Source organism: Dendrobates tinctorius, unplaced genomic scaffold, assembly GCF_039654945.1.
Source record: "Dendrobates tinctorius isolate UK_male_01 unplaced genomic scaffold, ASM3965494v1 ptg000208l, whole genome shotgun sequence".
Lineage (NCBI taxonomy): Eukaryota > Metazoa > Chordata > Amphibia > Anura > Dendrobatidae > Dendrobates > Dendrobates tinctorius.
This window is the reverse complement of record NW_027361875.1, coordinates 5982112-6002696: the sequence shown is the minus strand read 5'-3', so window position 1 is coordinate 6002696 and position 20585 is coordinate 5982112. Positions and strand designations below refer to the sequence as shown.

The following is a 20585-nucleotide window of genomic DNA, read 5'->3' as shown; positions in this document are numbered from 1 at the left end:
CACTGCGATATCGCTAGCAATATCGCTGTAAAGTCACCGATTTTGTGACGTTGCAGCGATATCGCTGCATGTGATACTTACCTCCGACTGACTCCCCCGCTGGTTATCGCTGATCGCGCGAGAAGCTCCTCGACCATTCCTCGTCGGCCACTTCCTGCTGGGCTTCCTGTGGCGCCGACGAGCGACACGTGGACGCGGGCGGGAGGACGTCAGGATCGTCACGTCTGACAGGTAAGTAGCGATCCCCGTCCCCAGCGATGTCGCTGGTGAGATCTGCCTGTGTGGCAGCTCACTAGCGACCACCTAGCGATGCACCAGCGATCCTGACCGCGTCATATCGCTGGTCGGGATCGCTGGTGAGTCGCTAGGTGTAACGGTACCCTAAGACCCGACAGCACACAGGAGGTTGCCTCCCCATCCTAATTAGGGACAGGAAACAAGAGGTTAAATAGCCCTCTCCTTCCTCTAATCCCCAGTGTTTTCCAAGGACCACATAGCGTGAATGCTTGAAATATTATTTATCCATATAAGTCACATGAACAAAATTTGTTAGGGGGGGGAAAATTACCAGTGCTGTCGTGGAGGGGCCTTAGAAACCCAACTACCGGTAAGTGTAGTTCTATTTTCTCTAATCCCCTCCACGACAGCACATAGGAGGTATACCAAAAAATAATGGTTTAGGGAGGGACCATGGCTTGCAGGACTTTCCTGCCAAAGGCAAGATCTCGTACTGACATATAGATTAGATCTTAATGCCTAGTGAAGGTATGGACTGAAGACCAGGTCGCGGCCTTGCAGATCTGCTCGATAGATTCATTAGGGTACGTGCACATGCTGCGGATTGCAGTGCGGATTTGGCCGCGCGGACTTTGTAAAATCCACAGGTAAATCTGCAGGTCAAAAGACCTGCGGTTTTACCTGTGGATTGCTCTGCGGTTTTTCATCTCCACAATGGAGGAGATGGCAAACCGCAGCGGAATCTGCAGAAAGAATTGACATGTCAATTCTTTCTGCGGATTAGAATCCGCAGAAAAACCGTGTGGAAAAATCAGCACCGTCTGCACTGTGGTTTTTAATTCCCATAGGGAATAATGGTACTGTACACCGCAGCAGAATCCGCAGCGTGTGCACACACCCTTAGGCTATGTGCACACGCTGCGGTTTTTGCTGCGGTTTTGGCGCTGCGGTTTTGGCCCTGCGGAACCGCAGCAGTTCCGCAGACATGGTACAGTACCATGTAACCCTATGGGTTTTCAAAACCGCAGTGCTCACGTTGCGTTTTTTTCCGCGCGGTTTTGCTGCGTTTTTTTTTCCGCAGCATGTCAATTGTTTCTGCGGATTCCGCTGCGGTTTCACACCTTTAACATAGTAGAGGTGTGAAACCGCAGGGCAAAACCGCAGGTCACTTTACCTGCGGTTCCACGGGAAAAAACCAGCAGGTGAATCTGCAGCGTGTGCACATAGCCTTAGCCTTTTCTGCCCAGGAGACGGAGACAGCTCTAATGGAGTGGGCTTTCAGGGATACCAGAGGAGGTAGATCCTGATTTTTACAAGCGTCCGTGATTGCTTTCTTGATCCAGTTAACTGGGGAGCTTTTGGATGTTTTTTTTTCCCTTTTTTTTCGGTCTGCCATATTGAACAAAAAGATTCTGATCTTTCCTCCAGAGTTTTGTTTCTTCCAAATAGACCAGGACTGCTCGCAGGACATCCAGAGAATGGAATACCACTTCCCTCTCATCCTTTGGGTTATCACAGAAGGAGGGCAGTATTATTTCCTGGGACCTGTGGAAATCTGAAGACACTTTTGGTACAAAGGAAGGGTCTAGCGGGAAAATTACCGTATATACTCGAATATAAGTCGAGATTTTCAGCCCAAAAAATTGGGCTGAAAGTCCCCCTCTCGTCTTATATTCGAGTCATATACAAAGGGGGTCAGAGGGGGAGGGGGGGCGGGGGTGTCAGGTCATACTTACCCGCCCTGACGCTGTCTCTTGAGCCCCCAGCTTCTCCCCGTGCTCTCTCTTCCTGCCTTCAGCGGTCACGTGGTGCCGCTCATTAAAACTCATGAATATGCGCATATTAATGAGCGGTATCACAAGACCGCTGAATGCAGGAAGAGAGAGCGTGGAGAAGCTGGGGACTCAAGCAACAGCGTCAGGACGGGTAAGTATAGCGATACTCACCTGTCCTGCGTCCATGGCTGCTTGCTGCTGTCTGTCATCGGTCAATGACTTCAGACAGCAGAGGGCGCGGTGACGTGGTTAGTGCGCGCCGCGCCCCCTGCAGTCTGAACGTCACTGACTGATGACGTGCAGATAGCGGTGAGCAGCCATGGACGCAGGACAGGTGAGAATCTGACACCCAGCGACGGAGAGGTGGGTATGTCATTTTTTTTATTTTTACATGCAGCAGCAGCATGGGGGCAGCATATGAGGGAACAATCTATGGAGCTATTTATGGGGGCAGCATATGAGGGAACAATCTATGGAGCTATTTATGGGGGCAGCATATGAGGGAACAATCTATGGAGCTATTTATGGGGGCAGCATATGAGGGAACAATCTATGGAGCTATTTATGGGGGCAGCATATGGGGGAACAATCTATGGAGCTTCTTCTGAGGACACCATATGGGGGAATAATCTATGGAGCATTTCCCACCCTAGACTTATACTCGAGTCAATAAGTTCTCCCAGTTTTTTGTGGCAAAATTAGGGGGGGGGTCGACTTATACTCGAGTATATACGGTAGTTTATCGTCCAGAATTCTTAGATAAGGCTCTCTGATGGACAGAGCCTGAATTTTGCCCACTCTCCTTGCCGTTGTAAGGGCTACGTGCAGTGCTGTTTTCCAGGATAGTTTATCTATCTGGGTCTGGTCGATAGGTTCAAATGGAGGGCTCGATAGACCCTTTAGTACTATATTCAAGTCCCAAGCTGGGACCACCCTGGACTTCTTTGGACGGATTCTGGAAGCTACAAATCAAAGGAGATCTCTACAGTGGCGCTCAGAGTGTATAGTGCTACAAAATTGAACAAAAAACCACTATTTTGTCAGTATAATCAATAATATAAAATAATTTTGCGCACAAAAAACCTCACTATAAGGAATTTATTAAGATAAAAAACTGTTAGATTGCAATACACACAATTCACCAAAGAAGTAGTGAATTAATTGGTTCCATAGAAAAAAACCAAAATGCTTAAGTTAAAAATATTTTTTTAAAACATTTTCTCAAAACATGCTGTTGGAAGCTCAATCAAAAAAAACAAAAATCACTTCAATACTTATAGAACTAAAAATACTCATTGGAAGACAAAACCCCAGTAATAAACATATAAGATAGCAACAATAGGTATAAAATAGATATTAGCGCTATATCTCTAAATAAAAACTAAAAAGATGTCAAAAAGTATGTAAGTACCACCACTTGAAGTAAAAAATGTTACTAAATATCATCCGACTGAAACTTTTTTTCGGATGAATAAATAATAATTGCAGAAAAATGGCAGATTAATTGCAGTCACATGGAGATTGCCCTTGCCCCGACCGGTGGCTATATCTCCTGCCAAATGATAGGAGGCAACTTTCTATGTTAAAAGTGCCTTCAAAGTCCCCAAAAAATTTATATAGCCAGCTATTAATAAGCAACTGCGGCACATAAGATCTATACTTGCGGTTCCATTAGATACGGCATCTCCGTTCAATGAGGTAAGGAAAGCAGAACCTGAAGTAACGCCAATAACACGTGTTCAGCAGCGTTCAAACTGTGTAGTGCTGCGTCTCCATTAATTTCAGCGTCTCCGCTCTCTGGATTGAGAGGAACAGGACCTAGCGTGACGCTGATGTCACGTGTTCAGGTGCGATCCAAATGAAACACCAGTGCTAGAGAACAGTGCGGCGTATTTCTACAACAATTAGGAGACAGGAGATACTTGCGCCGGTTAGTTGTAGAAAAGGTTCTGATGGTCTAGGTTAGCAGCTGCAGATCTGCTGTTAAACAAAATAGGAGCCGGACTTAGCATGCCACGGATGATCACACGACCAGAGCTTGCCTGCTGGCTAAACAAAATACAGGTTGCAGAAAGGACCAAAAAACATCCAACGCGTTTCGAAAAGAACGCTTTCCTTCATCAGGGATGGTCCTTTCTGATTATAGGGTCCTTTTATGCAGCCCTTCAAGGTCATTCTAATTAAAGAAAACCAAATAATTCCAAATTGCTATTAAGACCTTTCGGGATGAGCGTGTCCAATGTAAAAATCCATTTAGTCTCCATACGGGACATAAGGGCTATATAATTGCCATTTCTCCAAGGTGGTGGTACTATTAAAAATCCTGTAATTTCCATACATTTTGTCTGACCTCTATAGTAATCTATATATCTTAATGGATTCTGAAAGCTGCTGACAAAAATCTCTTGATCCATCGATGCTCTGCTAGGTTTTGGTTGAAGTAAGAACTCAGGGCTGATACTTGGACCCTCAAAGTACTTGGTCTTAGCCCCTTGGATAATCCGTCTTGTAGGAAATCTAGGATCTTTGTTAAGTCTGGGTGGAAGGGATCCATGGGAGTGGATCCGTACCATTCTGAGAAAGTCGTTTGTGATTGGTTTCCTACTCTTTTGTAAGGTGGATATCACCGCATCTGAGAGGCCTCTGGCTTTCAGGATTGTGGTTTCAGAAGCCAGGCTGCCAAGCTTAAGCTGTGGGGAGCCGGGTGAAGGATGGGACCTTGATGTAGAAGGTCACAGTCCAAAGGTAGGATCAGGGGACGCTCTGAGTTCATTAGTTTTAGGGCTCCAAACCAGCTCCTTTTTGGCCAGAGAGGGGCGATCAGGATAGTTTTGACCCCGTCTGTCCTGACCTTTTGCAGAGTTCTTGGTATTAGGGGAATTGGTGGAAAAGCGTATGCCAGTCCGAAGTTCCACGGGTGAGCAAAGGCATCCACCCTTGAATGTTTCTCGCTTGGACCTATGGAGAAGTACTGCTTTGTTTTGGCGTTCTCCCGGTTCACAAATATGTCTACCTCTGGGAGACCCCATTTTTTGGTTATGGCATGGAATACTCTCAATATTGAGGCTCCATCCTCCTGGATCTAAGTCTGTCCTGCTTAGGATGTCTGCCTCGATGTTGTTGGATCCTTTCAGGTGGAGAGCTGATAGGGACTGGAGATGGCGTTCTGCCCAGCCGAATATTCGCGCTGACACGTTCTGCAGGCTTCCGTATTTTGTGCTGCTCTGATGACGTAGATGGGCCACGGTGGTCATATTGTCGGAGTAAATCCGGACATGGGTTCCCTGGACTGATGTTTCTGTTGCCTTTAGGACTTCTTCTACCGCTCTCAGTTCTCTGTAATTGGAAGATTGTTTTTCCATGTCTTTGGGCCAGAGTCCCTGGAAGACTCCCTGAGGCGATATTGCTCCCCAACCGCATTTGCTGGCGTCTGTTGTGATTGACGTCATGGGATATTGTATCCTGGGTGTCCATTTTACTAGGTTTCCCTGGTTGAGCCACCAGTTGAGAGACAGTTTTAAGTGCTGGGGTAGAGAGATTCTCGTATTGAGGGTCTCCGGGTCTTTGTTCCAAAGGGATAGGATATATCTCTGGAGTATCCTTGAGTGGGCCTGGGCCCAGGGGACCGCTTTGATGCAAGAGGTCATTGACCCTAATGTTGACATAGCAAACCTTATGGTCACTGTTTTCTGACTTTTTAGAGTCTGAACTTTTGATCTCACCAGGGCTGTGGAGTCGGTAAGCCACAGTTGCGACTCTGACTCCTGGATTTTATCAGGCTCCGACTCAGACTCCTTCATAAATGGCCAATTCATAACAACAAATTTACTGTTGTAAAATATTAAACATCGTGCTTATTCAGTTTCTCACCATCATATAAGTAATCAGACCACTTAGAGCAAAAACTACATTTATTAGAATACAATTAGAATATAGCAAATAACTTTTATAAACTTTTCTAAACTGTAAGTAAATATGCAATAAACACTTTTATGCAGTTAATAAGAAGAAATCTATAAATTTGTCCTCAGAAAAAGTATAGCCTCTGTCAGATCCTCCTTCATGGATGCCCTCAAATCTGATCTAATTATTTTGAGAGCAGAGAACAACCTCTCTACACTAACTTGTGTTGGTGGCAAAGCAGTAACCACTCGGGCAACATCTCTGACAATGTCAGGATACAGAGGAATCGCTTGTTGCACTGTTATTTTTGATGAACGGTCAAATTTCTCAATTTCTTTTAGTGCACATGAAAAATTCTGCTGAAATGTACTGGCTGTGTTCCTTGATGGGGATGACTCTTCTTCTATGCGGGAACGCTTTGCACGGTCCTTGTGATCCAAATATTTTTAGAAATTAAATTCTTCATCAGTTGATGATGAGGGTGAAGATGTGGCAGGACGACTAAATTCTTCTTGTTCCTCCTGACTGTTCTGCAACCCTTTCATCCTTACTGCTATTTCAAACAGAGCTTCCTTTTCCTTTACTTAGCTGTTGATCATCTAGAAGAATCCGATGCATTGGGTCTACATAAACAGCTGCCAAAAGAATGTTATTTTGTAATAGTAGCTCCTCTCTCCGTTTCATTGATGTAGCAATGCCACTTGCAATTAACCCTCCGCTTTGGGACAGGCGAAACATCAGGTTCTTCCACTCCTTTAAGAAAATACCTGGAGTTAAGTCCTCTGCTTGTAATTTTTTAGTCACTGTAAATGGGTGCTCTAGCAATTTTTCCAGCTCAGTCACTTGATTCCACTGACTTTCATTTAGCGTCAGTTGAGGGTTAGCCATGTCTACAAGAAAGGTTTTCAGTTCAACCAAGCGCTGAATCATTAAGTACTGCCCCATCATGTGGCTTGATCAATAATTGCCCCTTTTCCAGCACGTCTCTTCAAAATTGAGTCAACTTTAGGGGTTCTGGCAACAGTAGCCAATTTTCTCACCTTGCCATTCAGTGCAGCAGCATGTCCTTCTTGCAGACAGTCTCTTATAGCCAGCTGTAGCGTATGCACAACACAGCGCATGTGATGAATGAAAGAACATATTGACACAGTTTCAACAAGATCATCTAAACTATCATGTTGCTATTCATCTGAAGCAACTTCAGTTTGCTCCTTAGTTACAATACTGTGTTCCTCTATTTCAAACATTTCTGTGTCTGTGGACCCAGAATGTTCTTCTAGCTGCTGGTCACCATCATTACTCTCATTCATTAGCTTAATAGTACTTATCATATTTGAAGCATTGTCAGTTACGACAGAAAGAACTTGCTCTTTTTTAAGTTCATAGTCTTGCAGAACCTTTTCCACCAAGACCTGGAGAAACTCACTGGTGTGATGAGCTTTGGTGTCTTTTACTGCCAATGTCTTGGTAACTATTTCATTTTTGTCACAAACAAATCGGACATTGATGGCAAAATAGTTCACTCTGTGACGTGTGCAGGCATCCATTTTAAGAAACAGAAAGCATCCCTTGAGAGTTTTTTAAGTTCTTCCTTTTGTTTAAAAGCTTCTTCGATTACTAATTTTCTAATACTCTCTCTCTCCAGAGAAACACCAAGCTTGCGGGCCATTTCCCCATTCAGACACAAAAGCTGGTCGTGAAAATAATGAAATAGGCACACTATCCTTTACAACAAGCTCTATGATCTGTTTTTTAAATGTATCTACTGTCATTGTCACAGTAACTTTGTCACTGACAAAATATCTTGCAACTGATGGCTGCAAAGTTCTCTGCTCCTTTGTTTGGCTGGAAGAGCTGGGCACTGGTTCATTGGTTTGGATGCAGTCTTTCTCATCCACTGCTTTCAGTACTTCTGGATGAAAGCGCTGTAAATGTCTCTTTAGATTAGAAGCTCTGGTAGGAGCATTTTTATCTTTGCCTGAATATGCACTCATCTTGGCTTCACAGCATTTGTTTTCATCTGGATCATTTGTCATACACTGACAGACATAATGTTTTCTATCTTGAGTGATGGTGAAATGTTCAAATACAGCTGATTTAATGTGATGCTTCTTTGACATTCTCAGGTTTTTAATTCTGCATTCACAATCCAAATGACAATTGTTTTTCCTAAAAACAATTGTACAAAATCATTGCCAGGTCGTACAACTGATATAGTGGTCAGTAATACTGTTATTATTCCTCATGTACTCACAGTTAACTGATGCAAAGTTTGTTGAAAGGATAATACTTCTTACAGTCTTCCTCTTCTGAGTAGCAGGCAGCTGTGAGATGCTTGGAAGACGCACACCTAGTATGATCTAGTCTAGAGGAGGAGCTTTACTACTAAGAATTTGCAACACATTTTCACTTTCAGTTTCATACATTGTAAGTAGGGGGGTTGGGGCAGCATGAGGTTAACCAAGTATAAGATTAGATAAGGGCAGTGGAGAACAGTGACACACAAGAAGTAAGAAATGTCTCTATCTCCATCAGAACTGCTTATCACTGTTGTTCATAGTTTGATAGAACATATATATTTGAGTAACATTTATAAAATTCATATGAAAGTTCAATTATGAAATATTAATAAAAAATTTTTAAAGCTGGAGTCGGAACATTTCTACCGACTCCGACCAAAACTAACTCCGACTCCACAGCCCTGGATCTCACGCCTACCTGCTTGGTGGACGGAAGAAAGGATATTTGGTTCTGGGAATCTAGGAGGATTGAGGGTTGAATCCCTGGTTGAGGGATTCAGGTCAGATTTTTCCCAATTTACCATCTAGCCCAGGGATGCCAGGGTCTGCAGGACTGATTGCAGGTGTTGTCTTAGAGTGGTGTTGGAAGGAGCCATGACAAGGAGGTCGTCCAGGTAAGGGACGACACATATGTCCTTTCCTCTGAAGAATGCTACCACTTCTGACATTATTTTTGTAAATGTTCGGGGTGCCGAACTGGAAGTGGTGCACTTCTTCGTCTAGAGTGACTGCGAACCTTAGACATCGCCAATGAGATGGATGGGTACGTGGTAATAGGCCTCTTGGAGATCTATGGTGGCCATGGCAAAGTCTTTTCCGATCAATGGTATCGTGGTCTTTATCGATTCCATTTTGAAGCGTTGGTACCAGACATGTTTGCAAACAAAATCAAAAGAGGGGGCACCACAGATTTGAACTGAACGGATCCAACCACGGCCTATACAAACAACGTAGTAGTATAAAGAAGAGAAAGAGATAGGCCACAAAAGGGGATCACCTCAAGGCATGGACTAGCATAAAATCAATTCATTTTTATTGAACACAGATAGACAAGCACAAAACATATAAAAACACATTAAAATAGTCACACGTGACATATATGCAGACAATACAAGGCTTATAATAAAGCCAACTACCTGAAGCAATTACTCCACAACATAGTAACTTAAATAGAAACCCTAAGATCATATAAACAGCATACCATTAAATACTGAGTATATAAGGTACATTCAGTGCCCATACAAAAAGCAGTTTGATTTCTGAATAAATATAAGCACATAGAAAATAGATTAAGGGCCCTATATGAGAATACCCATAGTAATGGTTAGAAATCACTGCACAGCAGAGCACACATGGAGTGCAATCAGAATGTAAACATATTACCAAGGATGGCTACCACCCCCATATATAGTGCACAAAGTTTTAGAAATAGGCTTAAATGGCCAGCCTGCAAAGTATAGTTAAGCAGAGTCCACAGTATCAAGAACTAGGCACTATGAATAAACAATGTGGTAGAGCAGACACAGAGCACATGAGAGTAGAAAAAAAAAATGGGCTAAGATAGCCACCCAGGAAAAAAGGCATAAATTAGTAATATCTTCAAAGGGAACCCATGTGGAGTAAAACCAGGCAGACCTAGGACCCGACGCGTGTCGCCACCCTAAGTGGCTTCGTCAGGGGTACCAGAGCGGGGTGGTCTATCTTCTTCTACTCCCATTGTGTCCCTGACTGCTGGGAGCAGTTCCTCCATATTGTCTGAGGAAAAGAACCATTTCTCATCTTCTGTCTGGGTTGGGGTTAATTCACCCTCTTCCCTCCAATTTGCTGAAACCGATGACTCGGGTTTGGAATCTGAGATGTCCTCAGGGGCATATTTTCTCTTCCTTGAGGTTTTAGGGCATCTTCTTAAGGTGCATGCTTTATATTCAAATGTAGGGGTGTGCAGTATGAGGTTCGGCAGCAGCTGAGGTGTGCAGTATGAGGTTCTGCCCCCCCCCCCAGGTTTGATCCCGGCTTCACCCATGATGTGAATGTAGCCTGAGGATCTAGGCTTTGTCTTAGCTGAGATAAGTTATTGTGTGTGTGTGTATGTATATATATATATATATCACACACACATACACAGTCCAGACCAAAATTTTGGACACACCTTCTCATTCAAAGAGTTTTCTTTATTTTCATAACTGTGGGACTCCACAGCTCTGGTATGAGGGAGTCGGAGTCATGGAAATTAAGGAGTCGCAGGTTTGGCTTATCGACTCCACAGCCCTGCATTGGACAATTGGAGGCATCACAATCATGGACGGGACCTCAAACTTTCAAATTCCTTCTCTATGAACTGTTCCAATATTTATGGCCACAACGGTTTCTCCCCTTCCCACGCTGATAGTTCTGCTTCACGTCACTTGTCTTATCTATTGCATTATTCCTGTGCCTTGTGCATAAATATGCGACTTCAGATTTTGTGTTATTCCAAGCCTGATGAAGAGACATGAATAGTTTTGAAAGCTTGCAATTTGTTACCATCTTTTCAGTTAGCCATTAAAGGGTATCAACCACCAAGGACTCAAATTTTAATATTTGTCAATAATGACAGCAGTGACATAAGCCGCATATTATCTTCAAATACACAACAGTAATGTCTAATACTTTGATTTGAGAGCCCGCTACTTTATGTGATATTGCCAAAATAAACAATAGGGAAATATAGAAGCACACACTGCAAATCGTACATGCGTCACTCGTCACCCGATCTCACGGTTCATCATTTACAGCACTATGTGAGCTGTGGATGGCAGTTTTTTTTCCCCTGGAAATCCACAGGTTTTGAGGGTATGCTGCCATTAATCTATGATGGATTTTGTCTTTGGTACCAGCTTGTGGATGGAGTCCTATGAAATCTCAACCACAGCATTGTATTTTATGGTGTGGCATTTGATATTCAATTTGTAACCCAATAAAGAGTGAAATGTAGGTAAATATCCTAGGAGTATGGTCTCCTAAAGGAGTTGTCTGGGTTGGTAAAAGGGGCTAAAACATGCCTCAAGAAATTAATATAAAAAAATAAAATACTTGAATGTGTTGTCCACTGCTGGACAATCGCAACATAATCACTTCACCTATGTAAAAGATAAAACACGTTTCGCAGCGGCACCGTTCTAGGAACGTCGGCTGCTCCTGGCACATCATGTAACATTGTTGTGTCATGGGTTTGCTGCCACCAATCAGCAGCTGATGATCATCTGTATCGCGTCAGAGCAGCCATTCAAACCAACCTGGACCCCTTTGACCTATATGCATTGAACATGACCCTTCATCAGACATATAGGCTATGTTCAATGCATATAAGCCAATGGGGCCCAGGCTGCGGGGTGGAATTCATCCAAACAGGAACAACAAGGCCTTGACACAGTTGGATCCTGATTACCCTTGTTTGGGGGAATCTCACTCCGCAGCCTGAACCTCTTTCAACTATATGCATTGAATATAGCCTATACGTCTGATGAAGGGTTTTCACCACATCAACGTGCTCACCATGGCGTAACCAATAGAAATTAAATACTGACAACAATAAATCCTATCTGAAGCATATCCAAGTGCCTTCAGTTGTGCAGTTCCTTCACTCTATTTGTCTACAAAAGCTCAGTGGCTTGCTCCAGAACGTGCACCTTTCCCAACTATTTCATTGGGTGTGCCACCTACCTGTTTGATTACTACATTTGCTACAATAATGACATATGGTTTCTGACCTCTCTCTGCACGCTGGATTTGTGTTTGCAATATGAGGCCACATCATATTCATTATGTGACACCAATTTCTGATACCCATATATTTTATAGTTGGTATACTTTATAGTTATATAGTTCACTATAATTCCGCTGATACTGTTCTATGTTGGTCAAATAAAGGGAATTCATCATGACCATGCAGTTCGATGTGCACCTTATAGAGCATCAGGCGCTCAGAACGATATCCAAATTTGTGTGGGGAAAAATAAAATTTAATTTTATTCATTGAAATCACTGCTCATATTGGGCTTAGGAGTAAAAAGAGAGGTCCAAAACGGTGATTGGCAAATATCAGTCAGTGACTAATACCACTTACTGAACTCCTAAATTCTAAAGGAGCAATAAAATACAAGTAAGGCCGGGGTCAAACTTACGAGAGACTTGCACGAGTCTCACATCTTAATACCCAGCACTCGGGACCGGAGCGCTCAGCTGCATAGAAATATTTAGAGGACCGCGATAGCATCCATGCACAGTCCAATTTTTTTAATGGACCCACTTAAATGCATAGCCGATTTTGATACAACGCTAGGATCAATATAAGGCCGAGGTCACACTTGCGAGTCTCTCGCAACAATACTTGGCACTCGGGACCAGAGTGCGGCAGCATGTATTTCTATGCAGCCGCACACTCCGATCCCGAGTGCCGGGAATTGACGCGCGAGTTTCTCGCATCACACTCGCAAGTGTGACTCCAGCCTTAAATATATGTTTCTGCTAAAAAAAAATTGGACATATGAACAGTGTCAGAGTATACTACATACGAGTGATATCCATATCACGCACAGAACTCAAATGAAAAACTGACGTCTGAATGAGCCTAAAAGGCCAGCTTCACATGTCTGCATTTCACAGTACATTCAAAGGGGTTGTCCATTATTTGGACATCCCCTTCCCAACTGCAATATTTCCTTGTGTAAAATAATAGCCTATACGACGTGCCCCTATGGCCGTTCCCAGCGATGTCAGCATCGGGTCTCCCGAGGCTCATATGGCATAGTTATGTTGTAAGCCAAACATCAGCTGCTTCACTCTCACTTCCTTTGGACGAAACTGACATCCAGAAGCAGCGAAAGCTGCTGCTCTCCAACTACCCCAGATTGTCAGTTATGTCTGAAGGAGGGGAGAGTGAAGCGGCCCGATTGGCGGCAGGGCTCACGTGACAATGTCCCACAAGACCTGGAACACCTGACCCCGGCATCGCTGGAATGACACTGGCACCAAAGGGGAGCATAAAATAATTTTACATAGGGGAATGTAGCAACTGAAAAAGGGTTATTAAAGTAGGAGACAACACCTTTAAGGGCTGCAGGTCTCCTGTCCCGAACTAACAGCTTCATAGATCTGATATGAGGCTGTTTGGGTTAGAAGACCTGCAGTCGGCCCGGAAGAAATGATTTATACACAGCCTGTGAAAAGACGACGCATGAAGCTACTTACTCGGTCCCCAAAGATCTACACATCAATTTTTCTGCTTCTTAACCCTTTGTTTTTAGAATGTAGCTTTCCAGACTTATGAGTTCCCCTATAAGAAATCTTCCTCCATCCACCATGACCCTATATTATTGCTGGTCAAGGTAATGTTTTGGTCAGAGATATTATGGGACTATGGATGTGTGCCACTAAGAAACATAATCACATAATGTTAAAGAAATGATTAATATCTGAACTCCTGAACCTATAAGAAATGTCCTATATACTTTTTCTGTGGTTATCATCTGTGTCTACATAAGCACTGTTTTTGCAGCAATGGTTGACCTCAATAGGACAGATTTATTCTGTGTTAAAAGTACCATTCTTCTGTTATTTCAGAAAATTCTGTCAAGGACAACCTGTTTACCTTGATTTATTTGACAACTGTAGCATCAAAGCAGTACCTCAAATAATCCATATCAAAGTCAATATCTCTGACAAACAATAACTCATTTTTACTAATATTTCTGCCAGACATGGTGTGCTATTTTTGTTAGTTCTTTTCCGGAATCATAACTCTATAAAAGATGAGCTAATCCTATAATAGAGTAGGGGTAGGAGCTGCTGCGGTGCCGAGGTTGTAACCACAGCGGAGTAGGGGTAGGAGCCCCTGCGGAGCCGAGGTTGTAACCACAGCGGAGTAGGGGTAGGAGCCCCTGCGGAGCTGAGGTTGTAACCACAGCGCAGATGGGGTAGGAGCCGCTGCGGGAAGAGGTTGTAACCACAGCGGAGATGGGGTAGGAGCCGCTGTGGGAAGAGGTTGTAACCACAGCGGAGTAGGGGTAGGAGCCGCTGCGGGAAGAGGTTATAACCACAGCGGAGTAGGGGTAGGAGCCCCTGCGGAGCTGAGGTTGTAACCACAGCAGAGTAGGGGTAGGAGCCGCAGCAGATCTGAGGTTGTAACCACAGCGGAGTAGGGGTAGTAGTAACCGCAGCAGAGCTGAGGTTGTAACCACAGCAGAGTAGGGGTAGGAGCCGCTGCGGGAAGAGGTTGTAACCACAGCGGAGTAGGGGTAGGAGCCGCTGCGGGAAGAGGTTGTAACCACAGCGGAGTAGGGGTAGGAGCCGCTGCGGGAAGAGGTTATAACCACAGCGGAGTAGGGGTAGGAGCCCCTGCGGAGCTGAGGTTGAAACCACAGCAGAGTAGGGGTAGGAGCCGCAGCAGATCTGAGGTTGTAACCACAGCGGAGTAGGGGTAGTAGTAACCGCAGCAGAGCTGAGGTTGTAACCACAGCAGAGTAGGGGTAGGAGCCGCAGCAGAGCTGAGGTTGTAACCACAGCGGAGTAGGGGTAGGAGCCGCTGCGGGAAGAGGTTGTAACCACAGCGGAGTAGGGGTAGGAGCCGCTGCGGGAAGAGGTTATAACCACAGCGGAGTAGGGGTAGGAGCCCCTGCGGAGCTGAGGTTGTAACCACAGCAGAGTAGGGGTAGGAGCCGCAGCAGATCTGAGGTTGTAACCACAGCGGAGTAGGGGTAGTAGTAACCGCAGCAGAGCTGAGGTTGTAACCACAGCAGAGTAGGGGTAGGAGCCGCAGCAGAACTGAGTTTGTAACCACAGCAGAGTAGGGGTAGGAGCCGCAGCAGAACTGAGGTTTTAACCACAGCAGAGTAGGGGTAGTAGCCGCAGCAGAACTGAGTTTGTAACCACAGCAGAGTAGGGGTAGGAGCCGCAGCAGAACTGAGGTTGTAAGCACAGCAGAGTAGGGGTAGGAGCCGCAGCAGAGCTGAGGTTGTAACCACAGCAGAGTAGGGGTAGTAGCCGCAGCAGAACTGAGTTTGTAACCACAGAAGAGTAGGGGTAGGAGCCGCAGCAGAACTGAGTTTGTAACCACAGCAGAGTAGGAGCCGCAGCAGAACTGAGGTTGTAACCACAGCAGAGTAGGGGTAGGAGCCGCAGCAGAACTGAGGTTTTAACCACAGCAGAGTAGGGGTAGGAGCCGCAGCAGAGCTGAGGTTGTAACCACAGCAGAGTAGGGGTAGGAGCCGCAGCAGAGCTGAGGTTGTAACCACAGCAGAGTAGGGGTAGGAGCCGCAGCAGAGCTGAGGTTGTAACCACAGCGGAGTAGGGGTAGGAGCCGCTGCGGGAAGAGGTTGTAACCACAGCGGAGTAGGGGTAGGAGCCGCTGCGGGAAGAGGTTATAACCACAGCGGAGTAGGGGTAGGAGCCCCTGCGGAGCTGAGGTTGTAACCACAGCAGAGTAGGGGTAGGAGCCGCAGCAGATCTGAGGTTGTAACCACAGCGGAGTAGGGGTAGTAGTAACCGCAGCAGAGCTGAGGTTGTAACCACAGCAGAGTAGGGGTAGGAGCCGCAGCAGAACTGAGTTTGTAACCACAGCAGAGTAGGGGTAGGAGCCGCAGCAGAACTGAGGTTGTAACCACAGCAGAGTAGGGGTAGGAGCCGCAGCAGAACTGAGGTTTTAACCACAGCAGAGTAGGGGTAGTAGCCGCAGCAGAACTGAGTTTGTAACCACAGCAGAGTAGGGGTAGGAGCCGCAGCAGAACTGAGGTTGTAAGCACAGCAGAGTAGGGGTAGGAGCCGCAGCAGAGCTGAGGTTGTAACCACAGCAGAGTAGGGGTAGTAGCCGCAGCAGAACTGAGTTTGTAACCACAGAAGAGTAGGGGTAGGAGCCGCAGCAGAACTGAGTTTGTAACCACAGCAGAGTAGGAGCCGCAGCAGAACTGAGGTTGTAACCACAGCAGAGTAGGGGTAGGAGCCGCAGCAGAACTGAGGTTTTAACCACAGCAGAGTAGGGGTAGGAGCCGCAGCAGAGCTGAGGTTGTAACCACAGCAGAGTAGGGGTAGGAGCCGCAGCAGAGCTGAGGTTGTAACCACAGCAGAGTAGGGGTAGGAGCCGCAGCAGAGCTGAGGTTGTAACCACAGCAGAGTAGGTAGTAGCCGCAGCAGAACTGAGTTTGTAACCACAGCAGAGTAGGGGTAGGAGCCGCAGCAGAACTGAGTTTGTAACCACAGCAGAGTAGGAGCCGCAGCAGAACTGAGGTTGTAACCACAGCAGAGTAGGAGCCGCAGCAGAACTGAGGTTGTAACCACAGCAGAGTAGGAGCCGCAGCAGAACTGAGGTTGTAACCACAGCAGAGTAGGAGCCGCAGCAGAACTGAGGTTGTAACCACAGCAGAGTAGGGGTAGTAGCCGCAGCAGAACTGAGTTTGTAACCACAGCAGAGTAGGGGTAGGAGCCGCAGCAGAGTTGAGGTTGTAACCACAGCGGAGTAGGGTAGGAGCCGCAGCAGAGCTGAGGATATAACCACAGCAGAGTCGGGGTAGGAGCCGCAGCAGAGCTGAGGTTGTAACCACAGCAGAGTCGGGGTAGGAGCCGCAGCAGAGCTGAGGTTGTAACCACAGCAGAGTAGGGGTAGGAGCCGCAGCAGAGCTGAGGTTGTAACCACAGCAGAGTAGGGGTAGGAGCCGCAGCAGAGCTGAGGTTGTAACCACAGCAGAGTAGGGGTAGGAGCCGCAGCAGAGCTGAGGTTGTAACCACAGCAGAGTAGGGGTAGGAGCCGCAGCAGAGCTGAGGTTGTAACCACAGCAGAGTAGGGGTAGGAGCCGCAGCAGAGCTGAGGTTGTAACCACAGCAGAGTAGGGGTAGGAGCCGCAGCAGAGCTGAGGTTGTAACCACAGCGGAGTAGGGTAGGAGCCGCAGCAGAGCTGAGGATATAACCACAGCAGAGTCGGGGTAGGAGCCGCAGCAGAGCTGAGGTTTTAACCACAGCAGAGTAGGGGTAGGAGCCGCAGCAGAACTGAGTTTGTAACCACAGCAGAGTAGGGGTAGGAGCCGCAGCAGAACTGAGGTTGTAAGCACAGCAGAGTAGGGGTAGGAGCCGCAGCAGAGCTGAGGTTGTAACCACAGCAGAGTAGGGGTAGTAGCCGCAGCAGAACTGAGGTTTTAACCACAGAAGAGTAGGGGTAGGAGCCGCAGCAGAACTGAGTTTGTAACCACAGCAGAGTAGGAGCCGCAGCAGAACTGAGGTTGTAACCACAGCAGAGTAGGGGTAGGAGCCGCAGCAGAACTGAGGTTTTAACCACAGCAGAGTAGGGGTAGGAGCCGCAGCAGAGCTGAGGTTGTAACCACAGCAGAGTAGGGGTAGGAGCCGCAGCAGAGCTGAGGTTGTAACCACAGCAGAGTAGGGGTAGGAGCCGCAGCAGAGCTGAGGTTGTAACCACAGCAGAGTAGGTAGTAGCCGCAGCAGAACTGAGTTTGTAACCACAGCAGAGTAGGGGTAGGAGCCGCAGCAGAACTGAGTTTGTAACCACAGCAGAGTAGGAGCCGCAGCAGAACTGAGGTTGTAACCACAGCAGAGTAGGAGCCGCAGCAGAACTGAGGTTGTAACCACAGCAGAGTAGGAGCCGCAGCAGAACTGAGGTTGTAACCACAGCAGAGTAGGGGTAGTAGCCGCAGCAGAGCTGAGATTGTAACCACAGCAGAGTAGGGGTAGGAGCCGCAGCAGAGTTGAGGTTGTAACCACAGCGGAGTAGGGTAGGAGCCGCAGCAGAGCTGAGGATATAACCACAGCAGAGTCGGGGTAGGAGCCGCAGCAGAGCTGAGGTTGTAACCACAGCAGAGTCGGGGTAGGAGCCGCAGCAGAGCTGAGGTTGTAACCACAGCAGAGTAGGGGTAGGAGCCGCAGCAGAGCTGAGGTTGTAACCACAGCAGAGTAGGGGTAGGAGCCGCAGCAGAGCTGAGGTTGTAGCCACAGCAGAGTCGGGGTAGGAGCCGCAGCAGAGCTGAGGATATAACCACAGCAGAGTCGGGGTAGGAGCCGCAGCAGAGCTGAGGTTGTAACCACAGCGGAGTAGGGTAGGAGCCGCAGCAGAGCTGAGGATATAACCACAGCAGAGTCGGGGTAGGAGTCGCAGCAGAGCTGAGGTTGTAACCACAGCAGAGTAGGGGTAGGAGCCGCAGCAGAGCTGAGGTTGTAACCACAGCAGAGTCGGGGTAGGAGCCGCAGCAGAGCTGAGGTTGTAACCACAGCAGAGTAGGGGTAGGAGCCGCAGCAGAGTTGAGGTTGTAACCACAGCGGAGTAGGGTAGGAGCCGCAGCAGAGCTGAGGATATAACCACAGCAGAGTTGGGGTAGGAGCCGCAGCAGTGCTGAGGTTGTAACCACAGCAGAGTCGGGGTAGGAACCGCAGCAGAGCTGAGGATATAACCACAGCAGAGTCGGGGTAGGAGCCGCAGCAGAACTGAGGTTGTAACCACAGCAGAGTCGGGGTAGGAGCCGCAGCAGAACTGAGTTTGTAACCACAGCAGAGTAGGAGCCGCAGCAGAACTGAGTTTGTAACCACAGCAGAGTAGGAGCCGCAGCAGAACTGAGTTTGTAACCACAGCAGAGTAGGAGCCGCAGCAGAACTGAGTTTGTAACCACAGCAGAGTAGGAGCCGCAGCAGAACTGAGTTTGTAACCACAGCAGAGTAGGAGCCGCAGCAGAACTGAGTTTGTAACCACAGCAGAGTAGGAGCCGCAGCAGAACTGAGTTTGTAACCACAGCAGAGTAGGAGCCGCAGCAGAACTGAGTTTGTAACCACAGCAGAGTAGGAGCCGCAGCAGAACTGAGTTTGTAACCACAGCAGAGTAGGAGCCGCAGCAGAACTGAGTTTGTAACCACAGCAGAGTCGGGGTAGGAGCCGCAGCAGAACTGAGTTTGTAACCACAGCAGAGTAGGAGCCGCAGCAGAGCTGAGGATATAACCACAGCAGAGTTGCGGTCACTGCCCGCACTTCTGTCGGACCGCCGTGGATCCAGGGTCGTAGCCCACTGTCATTTAAAGGGTCTAATTTTAGGGGTGGAACCGTTACTTATCAGGGCCGCACTTTGCACTTCTTACTTCTATACCAACTGTAAAAAAAACTGCACAAAACAACTTGCAATGCTGTGAATAGGTGCAGAAACCCCAGTGACAGGATTCCCGCGTGATGTGTGACCCGAGTGCCCTCGGCAGAGCAGTGTGACACAGCCCAGGCGCCCCCTACACATACTGGCAACATTACAGCGCCCCCTGTAGCTGACAGGACGCGTTACATACCGGACCCCGCCACTCACCTGACAGCCCCGTCCCCTCACACCTCCCGCCAGCCAGACCTGTACGATTTCACCGACACAACCAACGACTTCCGCTTCCGGTCACCTGCACAGCAAAAAAAACATGGCGACGTCCACAGCGCCGTTACCATGGCAACCAGACTCTTCCGAAATAAAAACAGTCACACTGGGATTCCAGAGACACCTCTCCCCCCCCCCGCAATGCCTCACGTCCTAGGATTTCTCGTCACATTCTTTTATTCACACCCGGTGAGTGGGGACAGCAGAACGACATCTCTCACCTGACCGTGGCGCAAACAGCAGGCACTGGGCAGCGACAACTGCGCATGCGCGGGACAAATGGTGACACCGGGACGGCAGAGCAACATACGGATACAAGAGCCCGTCCTGAATCCCCCCCAATAACACGGTTCCTAACTTGATACAGACACCCAGACCTAATCCCCCAAAAATCAATACAGGCCAAAAAAATAAATGTGGATCCCAGTCCAATGTAAAGTAATACAGATCCCATCCTATGTCTCTTAAAGGGGTTTCCACTCCAGGGTAAATGGCAGGAAACGCAGTTTGCCGAATAGTAACAGTGTGCAATATACTCACTGTTAGGATCCCCCTCAGTTTCCATCTCAAAGGGTTGGGGTCACGTGACTGTGATTCCGTTACCGTCGGTCTCCGCGTGCCAACTAGATTCTCATCCATTCCCCGCACAGAACCGGAAGAGAATCGAGTCACAAACGTGCAGTCAGTGAACATATATTTCCCTCAAAAGCAATAGTTTTAAATCTTCTTTATGAAAAAACACCTAACCCAATGTGAAGGGTAATAAAAAAATCAAAAAAATAAACAAAAATACAATAATCCTGCCTGCCAAGACCCTACACTATACCTAAACTGACTCCTTCCTTGCCGTGGAGGTTGGCACCCTAAGAAACGATTTTTTTGGCGCCCCCACTCACCGTGGGCTATCCCTCTCTTCCCTGATATAACCCTATAAATATAGGTGGGAAAACAATATAGAAAAGAAATGAAAGGAATAGATCCTTATATAACACATT

The 20585-nt window shown here is 47.1% G+C and overlaps 1 protein-coding gene across 2 annotated transcripts in view; it reads right to left on the bottom strand.

The window, feature by feature from the left end:
- ZNF106 (zinc finger protein 106) overlaps positions 1-19642 on the bottom strand; it is a 118024-nt gene extending 98382 nt beyond the window's left edge. For both annotated transcript variants that reach the window (XM_073554175.1, XM_073554176.1), the window contains exon 1: positions 19531-19642. The gene's annotated coding sequence lies outside the window, so the exon portion shown is untranslated. The remainder of the gene's footprint in view (positions 1-19530) is intronic.
- Between the last annotated feature and the right edge of the window lie 943 nt (positions 19643-20585).